The 17,035-nt window shown below is 42.7% G+C and overlaps 1 protein-coding gene across 13 annotated transcripts in view; it reads left to right on the top strand.

Moving 5' to 3' along the window:
- The window catches only part of ZNF512 (zinc finger protein 512), a 94,147-nt gene that overhangs the window by 13,168 nt on the left and 63,944 nt on the right, over positions 1-17,035 (top strand). For 9 of the 13 annotated variants that reach the window (XM_077812238.1, XM_077812236.1, XM_077812225.1 and 6 more), the window contains exons 2-3: positions 5,482-5,614; positions 8,053-8,173. The exons of 2 other annotated variants lie outside the window; for them this stretch is intronic. The gene's annotated coding sequence lies outside the window, so the exon portion shown is untranslated. Of the gene's footprint in view, positions 1-4,837; positions 4,953-5,481; positions 5,615-8,052; positions 8,174-17,035 lie in introns of those variants that run through there. 2 more of the 13 variants (XM_077812227.1, XM_077812229.1) reach the window with 2 other exon arrangements.

Here is a 17,035-nt window from a genome sequence, read left to right on the forward strand (position 1 = left end):
ACTTGAGCTTGGCTAACTTGAGAAATGTAACTTGAGTGTATAACTCAAGTTAACTCTGCAGTGAAGACATACCCCCAGAGAAACTGCTATCTCTGTTAATAGAAACTCACCTTCAGCAGTATTTTTCTCTTTCACATTTGTGTGGTACTGCAGCCTGTAAGAGGCTTTTTACATATAGTTTAGCGTGTACCACTAAAACATTTGAAGAGCAGACTGATTTAAAATTAGAAGTTTTGTTTTTAATATCCAGACTGAAGAAACAGCAGGATAGGTTGAAAAAAAAAATTTTTAAAGTGTACAGTAATGCAAATACTGTATAGCCTGCAATAGCTAAACAAAGTTGTCTTATTGTCCATATAACTGTCCAGTCCTTTTGGGAATCATGCTAAGCTCTTGGCCTCAATAATGTGTAGTGGCATTGAGATCCACAGGTTGGTTATGCATTGTGTAAAAAGATCTTTTCTTTTATCAGTTTTAAACGTAATGTCTTTCAATTTTGTTGGCCGTCTCCCTGCTCTTTTATTGAGAGGGTAAGTAGGAACATTGAATCCAACTTCTCTGGACCTGTCATTTTTTATCCTGCTATCATATCCCTTCTCTTCTATCACCTCACTAAACTGAACAGTCCAATCTTTTCAATCTCTTGTCCTACAGAAGCAGATAGGGTGGCCACCAGAAATGAACATCATATGCCCAGTGAGGGTGAGGTTCTGACTTATATAATGCCATTATTGAATGCAGCGTAGTTGTAGCTATGTTGATGCCAGAATATTAGAGAGATAAAGTGGGCTCCAAAGCTTGTCTCTCTTACCAACAGAAGTTGGTAAGAGAGATAAAGTGGGCTCCAAAGCTTGTCTCTCTTACCAACAGAAGTTGGTCCAGTGAAAGATGTTACCTCACTCACCGTGTCTCTCTAATAGTGCCGTTATAACTAGGGCTGTCAAGCAATTAAAACAATTAATCATGATTAATCGCACTGCTAAACAATAAATAGAAGGATTTTTTTACATTTTCAAATATATTAATTTCAATTACAACACAGAATACAAAATGTACAGTGCTCACTGTATATTTTTGATTACAAATATTTTCACTATAAAAAACAAAAATAGTGTATTTCAATTCACCTAATACAAGTACTGTAGTGTAATCTCTTTATCATGAAAGTTGAACTTACAAATGTTGAATTATGTACAAAAAAAACCTGCATTCAAAAATAACAATGTAAAACTTCAGCGCCTACAAGTCCACTCAGTCCTACTTCAGCCAATTGCTCAGACAAACAAGTTTGGTTACATTTGCAAGAGATAACGCTGCACGCTTCTTGTTTACAATGTCACCTGAAAGTGAGAACAGGCGTTCACATGGCACTGTTGTAACCGGCATTGCAAGATATTTACGTGCCAGATGCTCTAAAGATTCATATGTCCCTTCATGCTTCAACCACCATTCCAGAGGAGATGCATCATGCTGATGACTGGTTCTTCTCAATAACAGTCCAAAGCAGAGCGGACCGATGCATGTTCATTTTCATCATTTGAGTCAGATGCCACCAGCAGAAGGTTGTTTTTCTTTTTTGGTGGTTCAGGTTCTGTAGTTTCCACATCTGAGTATCACTCTTTTAAGACTTCTGAAAGCATGCTCCACGCTTTGTCCCTCTCAGATTTTGTACTGCACTTCAGATTCTTAAACCTTGGGTCAAGTGCTGTAGCTATTTTTAGAAATCTCACGTTGGTACTGGATGGGCTATTACCAGCAGGAGAGTGAGTTTGTTTTGGGGGGGGAGGGGAAGCGGAGGGTGAGAAAACCAGGATTTGTGCTGGAAATGGCCCAACTTGATTATCATACACATTGTAAGGAGAGTGCTCACTTTAGATAAGCTATTACCAGCAGGAGAGTGGGGTGGGAGGAGGTATTGTTTCATGGTCTCTGTGTATATAATGTCTTCTGCAGTTTCCACAGTATGCATCCGATGAAGTGAGCTGTAGCTCACGAAAGCTTATGCTCAAATAAATTGGTTAGTCTCTAAGGTGCCACAAGTACTCCTTTTCTTTTTGCGAATACAGACTAACATGGCTGTTACTCTGAAACCTGTCATTGGTACTATGATGCTCTGTACCTCCGGGGGACACCCAGCAGCCCCTTGTAAAATGATTATGTGATATCCAGTGCAAAGTTTGTCATGTCGGGTGTCTTCGGAAGGTGCGTGATGTACTGAGCATTGTTGTTATAGGTTATAATTTCATGTAGGTAGTCATGAGGTTGAAAATGTATCCCCATGGCTTAAAATAAGCCCAGGCAAAAACTCTGCAAGAGCAGAAAGGCAGTTCACACCTCATCAGGGCGTTGATGAGACAAACCCAGCCCAACCACACAGGAACAAAGGGTGATGGCCTAGGGAGCAAAAAAAGAATCTGTTAGTCTCTCGAGGGAGTCACCCCCCCTTCCTTTGGTTAGTTTGGAACTGCGATGTGGTAATGCTCATCTGACTCTGAAGGGGGTGGGGGGCAAAGCTAAGAGGGAAGAAAGGACATGGTAAAAGGGAGAGACATTTGCCATGCTCTCTCCCTCTTCCACCTACATCTGCAGACATCACATCAAGCGACTGAAGTGCTGATCGAAGGGGAGAGCCTGGTTGAGCAGCAACCATCTATCCTGTGGTGAGAAGCATCTAAGTTTGTAAGGGCATTGAAAGTGTTAAGATCAGCTTAGAATGCGTTTTGCTTTTATTTCATTTGACCAAATCTGACTTGTGTTTTGATTTATAATCACTTAAAATCTATCTTTATAGTTAATAAATTTGTTTGTTCTACCTGAATCAGTGCGTTTGGTCTGAAGTGTGTCAGAGGCTCCCCTTGGGATAACAAGCCTGGTACATATCAATTTCTTTGTTAAATTGACCAAGTCATATAAGCTTGCAGCGTCCAGGGGGCATAACTGGACACTGCAAGACGGTTGTCTCTGGGACCGGAGATATTCGCTAGTGTCATTCAGTTGCAAATAGCTGGGAGCAGCTTACATGCCAGAGGCTGTGCATGAACAGCCCAGGAGTGGGGGATTCTCACAGCAGAGCAGGTTAAGGCTGGTTCCCAGAGTCAAGGATTGAAGTGACCTAGCAGATCACCGGTCCGGATAACACCAGAGGGGAACATCACAGGTACCTTCTTTGCATTTGTCAAATTTGCAGTGACAGTGTTCGTAAATCAAACGACATGTGCTAGGTCATCCTCCGAGACTTCTGTAACATGAAATATATGCGGAATGTGGGTAAAACAGAGCAGTGGACATACAATTCTCCCCCAAGGAGTTCAGTCACAAATTTAATTAACGCACTATTTTTTAACCAACATCATCAGCATGGAAGTATGTCCTCTGGAATGGTGGCTGAAGCATGAAGGGGCATATGAATATTTAACATATCTGGCATGTAAATACCTTGCAACGCTGCCTACAAAAGTGCCATGTGAACACCTGTTCTCACTTTCAGGTGACATTGTAAATAAGAAGCAGGCAGCAGTATATCCCGTAAATGTAAACAAATTTGTTTGTCTTAGCGATTGGCTGAACCAGAAGTAGGATGAAATGAACTTGTAGGTGCTAAAATTTTACATTGTTTTGTTTTTGAGTGCAGTTATGTAACAAAAAAAAATCTATGTTTGTAAGTTACACTTTCAGGATAGATTGCACTACAGTACTTGTATGAGGTGAATTGAAAAATACTATTTTTTTTTTGGTTTTTTTACTGTGCAAATATTTGCAAACAAAAATATAAAGTGAGCACTGTACACCTTGTATTCTGTGTTGTAATAGAAATCAATACATTTGAAAATGTAGAAAAACATCCAAAAATATTTAATAAATTTCAATTGGTATTCTATTGTTTAACTCTTTAATTGCGAAAAAAATTTTTAATCGCATTTTTTTTTTCAGTTAATCACGGGAGTTAACTGCAATTAATTGACAGCCATGATTTTTTCACCATCCTATTCCTTTAGCATTCGAACATTTTTTTTTGTTTTGTTTTTGTCTTTTTGACTGGTTCTGCCCACAGTGACCCACAGATCTTTCCTAGTTTGTACAGTACATTTAGAAGTCAGCACTATATGTGAATAGTGAATTATTCCTTCCATTGTGCATTTCTTTGCATTTGTCAACATCCGTTGACATTCATTTGCCATCGGGCTGCTCATTTTCACGTTTTCTTAGGATTCCTCTGAAGTTTCTCCCCATTGCCTCTATCTGTGACCAGTCTACATAATTTGTCATCTGCAAATTTTGTCACCTCCCTACTAACCCCCTCCTCCAGATAACCCCCTTCCTTATTACATTAAGCAAGCCCCATCTTTGAAGGGGAACTTTGTGGCACCTGCTGTTAACCTTTTGCCATGAAGAAAATTGACAATTTAGCCCGTCTTTGTTTTCTGTCTCTTAGCCAGTTTCTAATCCATGATAGAACTTGACCTCTCGCCCTGGACCACAGCTGTTCTGTCACCTGAGTCAATCATATCTTTACTAGGCACTGGATTTGGGGAACCACTGTGTAGCTTTTCTCAACACTGTGCCATCCATATCTTCAGTGTTGTAATGCTGTGAAGATGTAGATGTTCAGCCCATTTAGAACAGGAAAGCTATACACTCTGGGTTCCCAAGCCTGAAGCATAGAGGGCTATTGAAAAAGGGTGGTTCTGACTGCTTGATATTGAAACTTAAGTTAGGCCTGAGATGTTACTGAGGAGGGCGGTGGAAAATGAGACTTTGGGTGGGACTAATGGTGGGCAGCTGAGATCCTTATTCCTTCTTGGGAATTCATATGGCACCTATCACCTTGATGTCTTAAGTGCTGTCCCAACCTGGCGAGGATTCGTTTGAAGACCCTCATTTCATAATGGAGAGAGATAAACTGGAATGGAAAAAATGACAAAAGATTTGGTGAATAAGACACAGGAGAAAAGGTTAGGAGACATGAGCGTATACAACCCAGAAACAATGATGGAGGGTTATAGGAGAGAAAGTGTTTAAGCCAGGTTAGAGGCTAGTGATTCTTACTATAGAGCAAGTAAGAACAGGCTTAAACTGCGATAGGAAAAATATTAGGAAAAAGTAATACTTTAAAAGTTGGAACAAGTTGCTGGGGATCTGATGCAATTGCCATCAAGTGAGAAAGTCCAGGCTGAGTTTAGTCACCCATCTGTTGGGAATGAATGGCTTGGGATAATGAAAACTTCATTGTGCCCCTGTGTAAGAAAAGGGATTAGATCTCCCACTGCATGGGTTGGTCCCTATTCTAATTCCTTTACAAGTTCACCCAGGTTTGAGGGGGGGACAATTTTTTTCACTGAAGAGGCCAGTGCTTCCCCTTCATAAGTGTTATGACAGAGAGAGATTAGTAAGGTGCAGTTTATTATGTGAACTGAAAAACTAAAACAAGAAGAAAAATCCTTATGGTATTATCCTGAATTGTTCCTCTTTCTGTTTTGCTAGGATACAGGACCTCGGCACAGACAACAGAAGATTAAGAGATCTCGGGGGGGGAAAAAGTATGCATACGTTTCTCGTGAAATCTGGCTAAGAACAAGGAACAAAGCTGAGAAATTCTCACCATATCCCATTAATTGTAAGATTTTGTTTCAGGGGATTCTTGAGTAAGAGTAGAGAGGTTATTTTACCTCTGTATTTGGTACTGGTGCAACTGCTGCTGGAATACTGTTTACAGTTCTGGTGTCCATAATTCAGGAAGGATGTTGATAAACTGCAGAGAAGAGCAACAAAGAATAACTAAAGGATTAGAAAACAGACCTTGTAGTGATAGGCTCAAAGCGCTCATTTAGTTTAGCAAAGAGAAGATTTAAGGGGTGACTTGATCCCAGTCTATAAGTACCTACACAGGGAACAAATATTTTAAAATGGGCTCATCGGTCTAGCAGAGAAAGGCCTAACATGGCTGGAAGTTGAAGCTAGACAAATTCAGACTGGAGCTAAGGTGTTCATTTTTAATGGTGAGAGTAATTAACCGCTGGAACAATTTACCAAGTGTTGTGGTGAATTCTCCATCACTGACCATTTTAAAATCAGGATTAAACATTATTTTCTAAAAGATATGCTCTAGGAATTATTTTGGGGAACTTCTGTGGTCTGTGTTGTACAGAAGGTCAGACTAGATCAGCAGCTCTCAAACTTCATTGCACCGTGACCCTCTTTTGATGACAAATTACTACACAACCCCAGGAGAGGGGACCAAAGCCCGAACCCCACCACCCCAGGCGGAGAGGCCAAAGTCAAAGCCTAACCGCTTCAGCCCTAGGTGAGGGGCCTGTAGCCCTGGCGACCCCATTAAAATGGGGTCGTGACCCCCTTTGTGGTCCCAACCCACAGTTTGAGAACCACTGGACTAGATGATCATAATGGTCCCTTCTGGCTTATGAATTTATTAATCATATGTTGCTCCAGGTGTTACCTAGTGCAATGCCGAGTCTGCAGACAAAAGAAATAAAAGCTCCAAGAGTCAAGTGCTGTCTCCTATACCTGTGCAAGCATGGAAGGTCCTAAATGCAGGACAGTGGCCTCTTCTCCTGAAAGTAACCCCTTCCCCTCAGACACACACAATTCCCCACTCTGGCACAACTTATCTCCCACTACTTTCCAGTTTTTGTGCAGGGGTGATGAGGTTGTGAGCTTCATGGTGGGAGAGCATTAGTGGGATAGTCAGTGCATTCACCACTTGGCAGAATCCCCCACCTGAAGGAAGCAGAGATCCTCCAACTGTTATTACAGCTTATGGGCTGTGGTTGCAGCAGAGCATCTCAACAGCTACTCCACACAATGCTGCCAGATTGGTGGGGGATATTTGTTTTCCTTCAGTAGTTCTTCTGTTCTCCATTGACATGTGCTTTGCAGAAGATTGGGGCCACATTTGGTAGTATGAAAGTTCTGAACATCTTAGACAACCAACATTTTAAATGTTGACGTTGAAAACTATTTAGCTGCTGATCATATTAGTGGAAACAGCCAAGTACTCCTGGGTTGTGGGCAGAATTTGAGACGAGAACATACCACTCCATCCGTCTGACCCCAGGTGGTAGCAGATCATTTATAGGTGACATTATTTAGCACTAAACTCCAAATCAGAAAGTCTTAATATAGAGTAAATCACAGGATTTGTTATGATGCTGTCTTCTGAGCCACAGGCCATGCCAACTAAAGGTAGGAGCAGTTGCCACAGGTGTAAACATTTGTGTATTTGCAGCTCATGCTGTAAAAGCTCTCAAATTGTTGTGTGTGCAACAAATGTCCACAACTGTACAGTCTGCACCTACAGCATGGTGACAAACTCTGGCTTGATTTTCTTATAAACAACTCTCTGGAGGTGTATTCTCTAGTAGTACTGGTGGTTCAATAGCCTCTAGTGGCACCTGCTGCTTCACTCCATAACCTGGCATTTACATCTCTTGGAAGGCTATTATTAGGTCACCTCTGACCTGGAGTGTGGATTAGAATGGCCCCTTTTCATAGATGACAGAATGGATCATTATGATCATCTAGTCTGACCTCCTGTATAACACAGACCAGAGTAAGTCTCCAAAATAATTCCTAGACCATATCTTTCAGAAAGATATCTAATCTTGATTGAAAAATTGTCAGTGATGGAGAAGTCACCATGACTCTTGGTAAGTTGTTCAAGTGGAATTGCTCTCACTGTTCAGCTTTTACACCTTATTTTCAGTCTGAATTTGTCTAGCTTCAGCGTCCTGCTATACCTTTCTCTAATTGTTCGACGTATAGGTACTTAGCGTATAGTCAAGTCACCCCTTAACTTTTTTTTTTTAAGCTAAGTAGATTGAGCTCCTTGAGTCTATCACTATAAGGCTTATTTTCTAAATCTTTAATCATTCTTGTGGCTCTTCTCTGAACCCTCTCCAATTTATCAATATCCTTCTTGAATTGTGGACACCAGAATTTGACACAGTATTAGAGCAGTGGTTGCACCCGTGCCAAATACAGAGGTAAAATAACATCTTTGCTCCTACTGAAAATTATTTAATTTGTGCATTTCAGGATTGCATTAGATCTTTTGGCCACAGCACCACACTGGGGACCTCATGTTCACCTGACTATCTACCAGGACCCCCAAATCGTTTTCAGAGTCACTGTTCTGCAGGATAGAGTCCCCCATCCTGTAAGTATGGCCTCCATTCTTTGCTCCTAGATGTATACAGTACATTTAGCAATATTAAAATGCATATTGTATGCTGGCACCCAGTTTACGAAGCGATCCAGATTGCTCTGTGTCAGCAACCTATCCTCTTCCTTATTTATCAATCCCGCAATTTGTGTTATCTGCACTTTATCAGTGCTAATTTTATGCCTTCTTCTAGGTCATTAATAAAAATGTTAAATAGAGTAGGGCCAATAATAGGTCCCTGTGATACCACAGTAGACACCACACCCGTTTGATGATGATTTCCTATTTACAGTTACATTTTGAGACCTCTCAGCCAGCTTTTAATCCATGAATATGTGCCATGTTAATTTTATCTTGCCAGTTTTTTATTCAAAATGTGTTGAGTACCAAGTCAAATACCTTACAGAAATCTATAGTGCATCAATACTATTGCCTTTATGAACCAAATTTGTAATCTCACCAAAAAAAATAGTTTGACAGGATCTGTTTCCCTAAATCTATGTTGATAGGCATATATTATCCTCTAATTCTTTATTCATTGAGTCCCGTATCAGCCACTCCATTATCTTGCCTGGGATCCATGTCAGATTAGCAGGCCTATAATCACCCAGTCATCTCTTTTAAAAATATTGGGAGAAAGCTAATCTTCTGGAACTTCACTGCTATTCCAAGATTTCTTGAAAATCAACATTAATGATCCAGTAAGCTCCTCAGTTAGCTCTTTTAAAACTTTTGGATGCAAATTATCCATACCGACTGATTTTAAAATGTTTGACTTCAGTAGCTGCTGTTTAACACCTTCCAGAGATACTAACGGAATAGAAAGAGTGTTATCATATAATATGACGTGGTTTTTTTTACCCAAATAAAGAGCGGAAACATTTACGGAATACTTCTGCCTTTTCTGCATTATATTTGATGGTTCTATCGTTTCCATCTAGTAATGCCTTGTTAGGATTCTTTTTTTCTGCAATATACTTTAAAAAATCCTTCTTTTTGGCTACAGATTTCTCCTTGTGTCCCGTTGCTTCCCTTATCAATTTTCTAAAGTTCCTAGCTTCTGATTTATATTCATTGCTATCAACTTCCCCTTTCTTCCATTTGTTTATATATATATATAGCTGCCTTCACTTTCTTCTAAACCAAATAGTTTTTTAACCAGTCCAGCCTTCTTCCTCAGTTATGGCTTTTTGATCTAATAATGTTCTTAAACAATTCCAAATGATCAGCCACCTTCTTTGATTAAATTCTTCCTCCTAGTTGATTTGGCTCATATTGTTTTCAGCTTTGTGAAATTGGTCCTCTTAAAGCCCCAAGTGTGTATATGTATTGTGACAAAGTTCCTCCTCTGCCTTGGTGGGTCCTGCGCTTATTGGTGGATTTTCTCGCCTCAGAGGTTCACGGCAGCCATCAGTTTGGCCACTTTCGTGGCTCATATCTGCCATTCACTCAGTTAGCCTCATCACTGGCCAGCATGGGGAAAAGGAAGAAGAACAATCCCTGCAGTCTCTGCTGATCCACCTAGTGGATCGGGGAACAGGCCAGAGACCTTCCCCTCGGGTGGAACCCACAGTCCAGGTCAACTCCTCTGGTATCCAGTAGGGAGTTGCAGGGGATGGGGGAACCCAGGCCTGCCCTCTACTCCGGGTTCCAGCCCAGGGCCCTGTGGATTGCAGCTGTCTACAGTGGCTCCTGTAACCGCTGCATGACCACTACAACTCCCTGGGTTACTGCCCCATGGCCTCCTCCCAACACCTTCGTTATTCTCACCACAGGACCTTCCTCCTGATGTCTGATAATGCTTGTACTTCTCATTCTTCCAGTAGTATGCCTTCTCACTCTCAGCTTCTTGCATCTCTTGCTCCCAGCTCCTCGCACTGTTACGAATTATACCTGGTAGGGCATGCACACAACTGTGGCGAATTATATCTGGTAGGACAAGGACACAACTGTGGTGAATTATACCTGGTAGGTCAAGCGCTGTTCGAATCTAGGCTGAGGCACATAAACAAAGTCCGCAACTGCAGAGTTCCCAAAAAAACACCAAGTTTATTACACTCGAGCGTGGTGCCCCCCTGCTTGCCAGGAGGGGACCCCGAATACAGATTATACAAAGGTTATATACTTTTTAGCAAAGCATGTTGCCCTCGTGCATCAGAAACCTTAGCCAATAAACAAACCCTTTTCTTATCTACCACCTATCCCTGCGTGGTGCATTCCTCATGCAAAACCAGTATGTTAATTACACAGCATGGTCCTAAAGCCATGCATCAGTAACTTTTATTATCAGGATGGGAGGCCTCACATCAAAGGCCAAGAGACAGGGAGTTAGAGACTGACAAAAAATAGATACTGGGAGTCAAGGCAGGCTGGCTCACTCCTTCTGGTGCATGATGTGCTTGCTTTTAGACAATGGTGGGCCCCAAACCAAAATGGAGTCACGTGCTAACTTTTCCTTAACAGTCCTCCCTTTTTTTTTTGTACATCAGTAGGCTATCTTGGGGCTGAGTAACCGCGCTGCACGGTTAGCAACAGCCGACAGCACATACTGCAGCATTGTAGGCATACAAAAATAACGCAAAACCAATAACAGTCAAAAAAAGTAAATACGCTCTCCCCAAGTCCCCACATCCAGTAGCCATGAGGTGAGCCAGTCCCAGACCTCCTGGAATCCGGCGCTGGTAGTGTCGAGGCTGATGTGGTGGAATAGGGCTGCCTGTTGCTTGAGGATGTGGATGTCAGTTTCCACCGTATGGTGCTAATTTACAAATACACAACAGCTTGAGTTGACCAGAGCACAAGCCCCGCTCTGATTTGCAAGGAGATGATCCAGGGCTAGGCGGTTTTGCAATGTAGGTTGGGATAGCTGAGTGACTTCAATTTGAAGGGCAGATAGAGCATCTGCGTAGAATCATAGAATCATAGAATATCAGGGTTGGAAGGGACCCCTGAAGGTCATCTAGTCCAACCCCCTGCTCGAAGCAGGACCAATTCCCAGTTAAATCATCCCAGCCAGGGCTTTGTCAAGCCTGACCTTAAAAACTTCCAAGGAAGGAGATTCCACCTCCCCCCTAGGCAACGCATTCCAGTGTTTCACCACCCTCTTAGTGAAAAAGTTTTTCCTAATATCCAATCTAAACCTCCCCCACTGCAACTTGAGGCCATTACTCCTCGTTCTGTCATCTGCTACCATTGAGAACAGTCTAGAGCCATCCTCTTTGGAACCCCCTTTCAGGTAGTTGAAAGCAGCTATCAAATCCCCCCTCATTCTTCTATTCTGCAGGCTAAACAATCCCAGCTCCCTCAGCCTCTCCTCATAAGTCATGTGTTCTAGACCCCTAATCATTTTTGTTGCCCTTCGCTGGACTCTCTCCAATTTATCCACATCCTTCTTGTAGTGTGGGGCCCAAAACTGGACACAGTACTCCAGATGAGGCCTCACCAATGTCGAATAGAGGGGGACGATCACGTCCCTCGATCTGCTCGCTATGCCCCTACTTATACATCCCAAAATGCCATTGGCCTTCTTGGCAACAAGGGCACACTGCTGACTCATATCCAGCTTCTCGTCCACTGTCACCCCTAGGTCCTTTTCCGCAGAACTGCTGCCTAGCCATTCGGTCCCTAGTCTGTAGCGGTGCATTGGATTCTTCCGTCCTAAGTGCAGGACCCTGCACTTATCCTTATTGAACCTCATCAGATTTCTTTTGGCCCAATCCTCCAATTTGTCTAGGTCCTTCTGTATCCTATCCCTCCCCTCCAGCGTATCTACCAGTCCTCCCAGTTTAGTATCGTCCGCAAATTTGCTGAGAGTGCAATCCACACCATCCTCCAGATCATTTATGAAGATATTGAACAAAACCGGCCCCAGGACCGACCCCTGGGGCACTCCACTTGACACTGGCTGCAGTAGCATTTGCCATTAGTTCCAAAGCAGCTGAAATGTTAACTATAGCTTTTTCCAGCTCGCTTACTCCCAACCATGGCAGAAACCAACGCACAAAGGAGTGAAAGCCTTTGGGCCGTTGAGAAAGGGGGTTTAAAGGAATACTTTGTCGGTCCCTCCATACTAGATTGCGGATCTCTCCCCGGGTCAGGTTCTGGTGTACTGTCACGGCGGGTACTATAGCCCCTAAGGTACATGTACCACACCATGCTGCTGGGAGAACCTTATAGGCTGTGTGATTGCATAACCAATACCAGCCAGGCCCCTCAGGGACTGGCCATGGGGTCCTGGAGTAGATAGAGGGGCCTCCCGCACCAGAGCTGATTTGGGTGGTGTCCTTGCTCCCCACAAAATTCCCTAAAACTGTATTTTCTATGCCCTTACGTCGTGACACACACAAAGCATAATTACCCTGGGCCACCATATCAATAGACCATATTTGGATTGTAACATTCCAGTTAAATGTAGTGTTTGCCCATAGCTTAGTTTGGAGTGTTCGATTAAGGGGGATAGGTACCCCTACCAACGGGACCCCCTGACCTAAATATGTGGGGGTATGAATACAAATCCAACACTGCGTTCAATTTACACCCTGTTTGATAGCGCGGGTTAAATTCAAGAAGCTATTGCCCTCCCATCCTTGTACTGGACTTGGGAATAGGGAGAGGAACCCCCCAGGCAAACCATACCAATGTCGGCATCCTCCTTTATACCATACAAAAAACACTACCCCCAATGTAAGTCCAATAAACAGGAACACAAAAAGTCCTGGTGGGCTGTGAAGGTCCCAGTAGCTGGAAAGCTTAGTCCATGGGTTGGTCATGGTATTCATTCGTGAAGTGGCTCATCCAATGGCTTGTCAGGGTCAGGTGGGGGTCCCAGCGCCAACTTAACGTAGCTATGATGGATCCAGGAACCTTTACCTGCAAAGGAGTGGTGGCAGATGGTGGGAGTAATGTTCGTGGCTGTAAGGCGTTTTTGTTATTTATACTTGCCTACAAGCACAGGTTCCAGCCTCTGGAATAAACCCACCCCACCACTTCACTTCACATTCCCAAGAATACATCCCGCAACTTCCTCCCTGCCAATGTACAATGCTCCGTCTTTGCCATCAAGGCCAATTCTCAGTGTCTTTTGCAGTCAGGAATCCTTGGATTTTGGTGGTTTTAGCAGAGCAGGCGTTTCTTCTTTTTTCTTGGAACAGTCATGGTTTTGCATTATACAGGGGAGAGGTTACTAGCACGTCACTCTGTAGTGCTTTGGTTTCTTTAGCAAATACTGAATGCAGGTTAGCTCTGTCATTGGACAAGGGAGAGGTTACTAGCACTTCACCTTGTTTTTTTTCCTGCTGTCCAAAAGGAGGAAAGAAAAAAAAAAAAACCCAGAAGGAGGGACAGGCTGATCAGTAGTCAAAGTGAAGTCATCTCGAGGTGGAGGGGTCTTTTTGCAGTAAGAAGCATGGGTCCAGGCAGTCAGTCCTTGGCACTTCACAGCGGTGTTGGTAGTTAGCAGGACTTAAGGGCCTTTCCAGCATGGGGCCAGAGTAGTCTTTTGTTGATGGACCTTTATGTAGACCCAGTCACCTGGTTTTAACAAATGGCAGGTTTGCTGAGGATTCTTGAAGCAGGACTTCTTTTACCTGTAAATACACAGACCTAACACATTTCATTAATGTCTGGCAGTGTATTGCAGATCTCACAGCTGCTTGGGCACATTCAAGCCCCCCTATTTCTTGGCTGTTAACCAAATCCTAGCTGTGAGTGGTGTCCTTGGGCAGGCCAGTGTCTTATCTTTGGACCAAGCCTGCGAGCTACAGCGTTGAATTAGCTCATCCTCCGTTTAATTTCTTTTCCCCTTCTTGGCTTTTATTAACCTGCAAAGTAAACTTTCACTTTTTACTCATACACCTTTGTTTAAAAAGGAACACATGTACATTGCCCATTATACAGCACTTTAGTCTTATTGTTTAATGTATGCCACATACACCCTTCTAGGAAAATGACTTTATTACAGAGCTTTGGAGCAACAAGCTAGGACAAGCACACCCACTTTTGAGGAGTCCACTTGGTAGAACCTCTGGTGTCCAATAGCTTTCCTCCCTCCCCAGCCCTCTGTCCAAAAATGTGAGGTAGCCAGAAGGATCTCATGTATAATATGGGGAGTGGGTTAACCTTTCATGTCCTTGCTTCCATAGACTGTTGGTGTGCAAATTTTAACAACAATTTTTTTCAATTAAAAGATCTGGCCAATGAAATTTTTTTTTTTTTTACCTTAAGCAAATGTATTAAACTTTAGTATATCACATTTTTTTGATATTATCCAAACACTTTGTATTCCAAGTTGAATAAAACAAGTATCTGCATTTTGATTTAACCCTTCTATTTAGTTTTAAACTAAACTGTCCTATGAAAAATTAAACACAACAATTCTGGCCACAAGACAAACACCACAAGACAGGACATAGAACACAGAACAGAATTCCTATCGTGCCAGTAAATTCATGAGACGTTGAATTGCTTTTCAGCTGGCATCAGTTTTCTCTGATTTTCTGAAAGACAAAAAAAACACAGATCTACCCCTTTTGGGCAGTCAGTCATTGCTTAAAATATTTCCTTTTTATACAAATACCCTTGTTAATTGCAGGCAAAACAGAGGAATTACCCATATTTTCTTGTTATTTGTTTTATAGGCAGCCCAGGTTTCAGTGGCCTCTACCTTATCAGTTAGGTAATTTACATTAAAACAAATGCTTTCCAGCTTGCTTTTGGATCCACAGGTTAAAGATTCTTACTTTAAAAAGGGCACAATAAACTTTACCAGACTTTTGATTGCCTTTTACTTTTAACTCCTGCTGTCAAACACACAGCGACCTGAAAAGGAAGACACCACCTATTGTAGCCCCTTGGAGCCTAATAAGATATTAATTAAGTAGCACTGTATAATTGCATTTCTTTGGAAAAGGGCCCATTTTTTCCAAAATGGCTGCAAAGAAACCAAGAATTCTTTTTCTTTCCAGTATTTCACAAAGTTCAACTGCTTAATTCTTTCCAGCAACTACAGAGTTAACTTCTTACTTTCTTTTCTTAAATCACTTGCTTATTTCCCAAAACGACACCCAATTAACTTAGATTTTACCATTCCAAGTATTATTCCGGGATTTATGTTTTCCATTCCTGTAATTATTTACTCCTCTTTTTTCACTATGACCTCCAAGTTTCCAAACTGTTTTCCAATCTCTCTATCTGTTGCCTACCCGCTTGGGCCCGATCCTGTTTTTTTCTCTGAACTGTCCCTTCCATGAGCACCAGCTTTGTTTCACTACCAAATTAACAAGGAGGGTGGGCTTCTTAACTAGCCCCCAGCCCTCCTGGTCTGTTTTCTTAAATATTTTTACTTACAAGGGCTACCCGAGTCCTCCCCCCATGAGGCTTGTCACCTGGACAGAAAGCATGGCTAATTGGCAAGCAAGGAGGTGACGGGCATAAGTCAGAAAGCCGAGGGAGGGGCAGAAGCAGGCATAGCACAGAGCGGGGCTGGAGATCCCTGAGATGAATAAGAAAAGGAGGAGGAAAGAGGATGTCCTTTCGCATGCGCATAGGCCCAGTTGTCCCATACATACCAATAATCCATCTGGGCTGGAGCTTTGTTTTCCAGCCTTTTCCTAAGCGCTGTTAATTTTCCCCAGCAAAGAAACCATCCGGTGGCCAGTCAAAAGGTGTCTGAGTTGTTAGTGCTGGCCACTCAACCTTGCACAAGATTACAGCTTTTTTTTTTTTTTTTTTTTTTACCTAACCCATGGGTACCAGAAATATTCCCCCAATTCTCAAGAATTTCAGCCAAAGGGGTCCCTTTACTTACACTCTGCCCAGAACCCATAATGGGCTACCAAAAGGACACCAAATGTGCCACCTTATCGCCTAAGCGACGGCTCACACCCCCCCTCCTTGGAGTTCTCAAAGGTGAACTCACCCTGTGCCGGCTGGAGCTGTCCGAGAGGAGGAGTGTAGTCTCGCTTGTTGGGGCGAGCCTAGAGTCCCTTTGTGGTCACCAAAACTGTTACAAATTTTACCTGGTAGGACACGCACACAAATGCTACGAATTACACCTGGTAGGACACGCACACAAATGCTGCGAATTATACCTGATAGGTCACGCACAGTTCGAATCTAAGCTGAGGCACATAAACAAAGTCCAAAACTGCAGAGTTCCCAAGAGACACTAAGTTTATTACGCTCAAGCGTGGTGCCCCCCTGCTAGCCAGGAGGGGACCCTGAATACAGATTATACAAAGGTTATATACTTTTTAGCAAAGCATGTTGCCCTTGTGCATCGGAAACCTTAGCCAATAAACAAACCCTTTTCTTATCTACCACCTATCCCTGCTTGGTGCATTCCTTGTGCTAAACCAATATGTTAATTATACAGCATGGTCCTAAAGCCATGCATCAGTAACTTGTATTATCAGGATGGGAGGCCTCACATCAAAGGCCAAGAGACAGGGAGTTAGAGACTGATAAAAAATAGATACTGGGAGTCAAGGCAGGCTGGAGACAAGGAGGAGGATTTTCACAGGGATTCAGTATCTAAGGCTCACTTCTCCTGGTGCATGATGTGCTGGCATTTAAACAATGGTGGGGCCCAAACCAAAATGGAGTCACATGTGCTGACTTTTCCTTAACAGCACGCCCACCACAAACTGAAGTGAGGAGCTTTTTAAACCCAGGAGCCCTGATTAGCCTGATTTATTGATTGATTATAACAGCTTCTTGATTGGCTGCAGGTGTTCTAATCAGCCTGTCTGCCTTAATTGTTTCCAGAAAGTTCCTGATTGTTCTGGAACCTTCCCTGTTACCTTATCCAGGGAAAAGGGACCTACTTAACCTGGGGCTAATATATCTGCCTTCTATCAC

This window comes from Eretmochelys imbricata, chromosome 3 (genome assembly GCF_965152235.1).
Source record: "Eretmochelys imbricata isolate rEreImb1 chromosome 3, rEreImb1.hap1, whole genome shotgun sequence".
NCBI lineage: Eukaryota > Metazoa > Chordata > Testudines > Cheloniidae > Eretmochelys > Eretmochelys imbricata.